The sequence below is a fragment of the Odocoileus virginianus genome, unplaced genomic scaffold (genome assembly GCF_023699985.2).
Source record: "Odocoileus virginianus isolate 20LAN1187 ecotype Illinois unplaced genomic scaffold, Ovbor_1.2 Unplaced_Contig_102, whole genome shotgun sequence".
In the NCBI taxonomy this organism is placed as follows: Eukaryota; Metazoa; Chordata; class Mammalia; order Artiodactyla; family Cervidae; genus Odocoileus; species Odocoileus virginianus.
Genome location: NW_027224419.1, coordinates 27956 through 34003, shown reverse-complemented (window position 1 = coordinate 34003; position 6048 = coordinate 27956). Strand labels below are relative to the sequence as shown.

The following is a 6048-nucleotide window of genomic DNA, read 5'->3' as shown; positions in this document are numbered from 1 at the left end:
TCACTAAAAAGTTTTGCTGGGATTTTGACAGAAATTGCATTAAATTTCTCATTCAATTTAAGGAAAACTGTTATCTTTCTACACTGAGTCTTTTGATCCATGAACATATGTTGTCTTGCCATTTATTTAGGTCTTCTTTGATGTTGTTCATTATGACTTTATAATTTTTAACATCTGTACATTTTTAAATTAAATTTCTACCTAAATATACATTCAGTATTAAAGAGATTATGTAACTTGCTCATGTTTACATTGCTAGAGTACTAGTTTTCTAGGGCTGCCATAACAATATTACAGACTGCATGGCTTAAATCAACAGACATTTATTTTCTCACAGGTATGGAAGCTAAAAATTCAGGTTCAAGCTGGCAACAGTGTTGGTTTCTTCTGAAGCCTCTCTCCTTGGCTTGTAGATGGCCATCTTCTCCCTGTGTCTCCACATGTTTTTTCCCCTGGTGTCTTTCTGCGTGCCCAAATTTCCTCCTCTTTAAGGACACGTGAGATTGGATTACAACCCATTCTAACAGCTTCGCTTTAACTTAATGACCACTTTAAAGGTATTTCTCCAAGTACAGTCACATTCTGAGGTACTAAGGGGGAAGACTTAGGTATATAATTTTTTTGTGGGGGGAAAGGGATGGCACACTTTTTAATTTGAAAGAAAAAAAAAGCTTAAAAACATTGTAGTATGTGACAGGCAAAAAGTAGAACATTCATTTGCTCAAATTCAGTCATATTTACTGATGGCACTTGACATTTTCACAAGTAAATGTATACCTCCCTCAGACTATCCCTTTTGAGTATAAAATTTCTACCAGTGTCCCATTAGTTCAAGTTAGAAATCTGGAGTATTCTCATTTCATTTCCCCCTCATTCTCATTTCCAACATGCATCTTGGTACTTCCTCAAAAGTGCATCCTTATCTAATTTTTTTTCCATTACCACTGCTGCTCTCCTTGTCAGAGTCATCATCACCTCTCATTTAAATTATTTCAATAGCTTTCTCCTTCCTTTTATCTTTCCTGATAATCCATTCTGCTCTTAGCAGCCCAAGTGATCATTCAAAATGCAAATCATAATATGTCATTGCTCCTCCTCCACTGAGATTTTTAAAACTCTTCACTGTCTGCTAATTGCATTTGTAGTTAAAACAAAATTCCTATTAGTGTCTCAAGGATGTGTGAAACCTGACCGCTGCCTGGGTTTCTGATATTCCCTGTTATGCCTCTTCTGTTTGCTCACCAAGCTCCAGGCATGCTAATTTTCCTATTTTCCTCTATCAATGAAGCAATCTTCCTCTAGATCTTCACATGTCCAGCTCTTCCTTGTTATTCAGGTCTCAGCTTAATGGCACCTCCTCAGAGATGCAGTCTCAGGTCACACAAACTACTAGACTAACCTGGAACCTGGATGCAATACAATTTCAAACAATCTATTGAATAGTACTGTTTTAATCTAAAATTACTGTTATATGTATATAAATTTTTCTCATTTAGTTTTTGAATTTATCTTTAATTGGAAGATAACTGCTTTATGATATTGTGATTTTTGCCATATACCAGCATAAACCAGCCATAGGTATACATATGTCCCCTCTGTCTTTAACCTCACTTCCACCTCCCATCTCACTTAGTTTTAAGCCTTATAATTTATAAAATCAGGTACTTTATCTTATGACCATTTGTTTTCAGTGCTTAAAATGCCACGCCTATCATACATTGGGTGTTCAAAAACTGTTGGGTGTATAATGTATATAAATACATGTGTATACACATATATACATGCACATAGATATGTACATTTATATATGTATTATTGATGTATGTGTACACATATACACATGTATCTCACATATTAGGTACTTTGCTAGGTATTGAGTATGGCAAATAAAACAAGAAACCCATAGGCTAGTGGCAGGAGAAATGTCAAAGACTTCTTAAAGGACGTGCATCTTCATCCATTAGCAGGAAATGCTCTCTTTAAGCAACAATGAGCCTCATTTAATGTTGCGTAAGATGCATTCAGAAGCCTATGGTTAGATATAAAAGGAAAAAAATCAAGTTTTTTTTTTTAATACAAATGGAGAATTTGAAAGGAGAGAAATCAAGTCCTGGGGAGTTATTTTAGAGGGCTGACAGAAAAATAATGGGGAAAGAGAAAGAAGCTACATGAAAATAAGAGAATATAAAAATTTTCAGATACAAGGAGAAGCTATCATGAGTCAGATCCATCCCTTTCCTAAGCATTTATTCCAGTCTGAGGGTCTATGTTCATCTAAATTTTAATCAGTTTGGGCCACAATAGTGGTAGTGAGTATTGTGTACCGTCTGGGTGGGGCTGATAATTACTTAAGGTAATTATTTTTGTTCTCCAAAAACTAATACATGAAATGGGAGGCAAAGTGTCTCTTCTTGACATCAACCTGCTCCTTAGGAAACATGGTGGTGGCACAGCTTCTTTTCTTATACATTTTTCTCTTAGACTCTTGACACTTTTATTGAGAAATCATACATATGCAGGACAATGTGCGTTAAGGAAGCCCTACTGTGAAGATAATTGCATTTTAGGTAGTGGATTGTAATGACACTAGAGTTGAGTTTCTTGAAATTCCTCAAGGATAGATTATTCTGGGAAAGCAGCATAATTAATAAAAATGGATCTAAGTTGTAGTATGCATGAGAAATTCCCTGGGGAGCTTGTGGACATGCGGATGACCAGGTGAGGTACTAGGGATTTGATTACTCAGGTAAGTGATGGTTCCTGGAATATGCAGTTAAGAACTCAAAAACTATAGATTGTCTTACAAATATATTCTCAAAAACAATGGCTTATATTGATGTCATTCTTACCTTTAAGAAAGAATTCTGAGAATATACATTTGGAGTGATACCTTGAACGTGGAACTGCATTTCTATGGTAATAACTGAGGCAATAAAAGAACATTTCCCCTAGAGAAACCTCACATGTGGCCCAACAGCAGTTTCAATTCCTTCCTGTTGACTGGTTTTCCAGACTTGGAGGCAGATCATCACTGGATTTCCACACCCTTCCTTTTTTTTCTACCTCTCTGTCCTTTTTGGTGATGGCATCCTCCTCCTTCTCATTAAGGAAGATCATAATCTCCATGAGCCTATGTACTATTTTTGTCCATGCTGGCAGCCACAGATACAGAGCTGACTTGACTTGGTGCTGGGAGTCCTCTGGCTGGATCACAGGGAGATTGGAAACGTAGCATGCTTTCCTCAGGCCTACTTGATACACTTACTTTCCTTTGTGAAATTCGGAGTTTTGCTTGCTATGGCCTAATGATCATTTTTTGCCATCCTCAACCCCCTTAGATATACCTCTATACTCACTAATACTCTAATGGTGAAGACTGGGCTGGGAGTTCTGATGAGGCAGCTTGTATCTGTTGTCCCCCCCAATCTTGCCCCTTTATTTTTTTCCCTACTGCCATTCCTATGTCCTTTCCCAGGCAGTCTGCCTTCACCAGGATGTCATCAAACTGGCCTGTGCTGATACTACCTTCAATCAACTGTATCCAGTGGTCCTTGTAGTCCTTATATCTATGCTGGATCCTGTGATTATTTTCATCTCCTATGTGTTGATACTCGAGTGTCCTGAGCATTGCCTCCAGAGAAGAGAGGGTCAAGGCCCTCAATACCTGTGTGTCCCATGTCTGTTGTGTCCTGGTTTTCTATGTCACAGTGATTGATTGTCTCTGATTCATCAGTTTGTGGAACATCGATATGTTCCACATATCATCCACCTCATTATGAGTTATGTCTATTTTTTGTTCCCTCCATTAATGAACCCTATAATCTACAGTGCCAAGAACAAGCAGATCTGGGTGACATTCTTTGCTTTTTTACTATCCATCAAGTTACAGCCTGATCTCTAACCATCACAGTCCCTCACCCAGAAAGTCAGAACTCTGGTTTTTGGCAGGGGAGCAAAGAAGTTTCATGTCAACTCCCCATAATCAAATCTCTTGGTAAAATAATTGTCAAAATAGAGCTACAAATCATCCAAGGTATTTCCTTAAGCCCAGGTCTTTGATCTAGTTTTTTGCAATTAAAAATAAATTCTCTATGCTAAATATCTCTGCTTGACACTCAGTTCTTGTGTGTCAAGTACCCACCTTAGTTGTTTCGAGGTGTGTCTATCATGTAACTAAAACATTTTTATTTAGAATTTGAAAGGTGGCAGATAAGAATAGCTATAAGGATAAAAAAGTTAGGTTGAGATGGATAAAATTTGGTCTATTTATAGCCAATCAATCTCTAACTCTAAACAATTCCCTCACAGATATCCAAAGACATTGTTTGGTCCCTGAGGCAGGAATTTTTCTAAAAAGAAGTAAAAATTATTTCTTGATCAGTGTTGTATCACTTATCATCCCAATTATCTCATCAGTTTCTACCTCCTCCATTAAATGATTATGGCTATGTCTCAGGAACGGTAAGTTTATGTTTATTTTTCAAGGCAGTACCTGCTTAGGAAAAAAATTGTTTGTGGTTAGAGAAACCAAGGATAAATGAGAGGAAATAGACAGTCAGGATCTTCTACCTTTGTCCTCATTCTTACCTTCCTATCCCAATCTTTTACTCAGCTGTTGAGCCCACTCCAGAGTGTCTATCAGTGGGTAACTCTGTCTGAGTATAAAATGTAGTTCTCTCTCCTTTCTTTTGCTTTGAACACAGCCTGAGATACTGAAGGAATAGATTTCCACACTTTTAGAGGAAAGTAGTTGCTTTCTGCACATATATCTTGGTTTCAATTTAAAAGTGTGAAATGTCTCAAGGAATAAGTTATTATTCTTATTTGACTGAAATTTTCTGACCAATTCAAAAGGGACTTGTGACTCAAGTTAAAATATCCTCAAAGGGTAGACACTACATCTTTATTACATCATAATTCGAGCAGAGGAAAAAACTAGGTGAGTTCAGGAGATGAAACTACAGAAGATGTTATTGATGTCATTGGTGCCAGGAATGGTGTTACACATAAAGGAGAGGAGAGCTATGTAAATGAGAGTGTAAATCTACTCTTGTTGAAATGAGGAGAGGCAGCTTGAATGATGTAGGTTATCTCAGTTGCTTGCTACTTCCACCTCATTTTGAGCTCAAAATATGGCTTCCCCAAATCAAGGAATCTCTAAATTTATATTTAGTACAAAGAATTTTCAGGTATAAGAACATCCATATCCAAGTCATTCTCAGAAACTGACTCCAAACCATGATTTTCCAAATCTTACTGGGTTTCAGAGGGCTTTCCTGGTGGCTCAGTCCATTAAGAATCCACCTGCAATGCAGGAGACTCAGGTTCGATCCCTGGTTTGGGAAGATCCCCTGGAGGAGGGCATGGCAACTCACTCCAGTATTCTTGCCTGGAGAATCCCATGGACAGAGAAGCCTGGCAGGCTACAGTCCATAGGGTCGCAAAGAGTCAGACACGACTGAAGTGACTGAGCACGCATGCACACACACTGGTTTTCAGAAGGAGTTTTGAGTATAAGTTCAGGAAGAACTTAACTGAATCTGAAATGTCAGATTGTTACCAGCATGTTTGACCACATTGTGCTCATTGTCATTTCAAGATCTTGCAGTTGGGCTAGGTTATAGGATAAATCTAGGGTATAAGGCTGAGACAAAATAGTAAAGACCCTCAGGTAGTTATTTCTGCCAGAATGTGACTATAGTCCTCTCTACACAAGTACAAACCATCAGGGAAAATCAAAGATGGAAAGATTACCTTTAGCATGTCATCTTACTATTTGATACTTAAAGTAAAATATTTTTTTCTTTTTATTTGCTTTGAATTGTTTTAGAGGCAAGAGCAATGACCTCTGGTTATGACCAAGAGACAGAAAACTTACTGCTTGAAGAAATATATCAGCACTTCCACTTATCTGTGAGAAAACATGGCTTCAAGAATGCATTTGTCAAGTACTGTAATGAATGACTTCATTTGAAGCCAAGAAAAGGTGAGTGTCAGGGAATTTTCAAGTCTCATTTAAGTTTAGTGACCTTACTTACTCCAAGATTT

The 6048-nt window shown here is 37.6% G+C and overlaps 1 pseudogene; it reads left to right on the top strand.

Moving 5' to 3' along the window:
• Nucleotides 1–2963: 2963 nt before the first annotated feature.
• On the top strand, nt 2964–4005 carry LOC110145106 (olfactory receptor 51B5-like; annotated as a pseudogene).
• The last annotated feature ends 2043 nt before the right edge of the window (nt 4006–6048 follow it).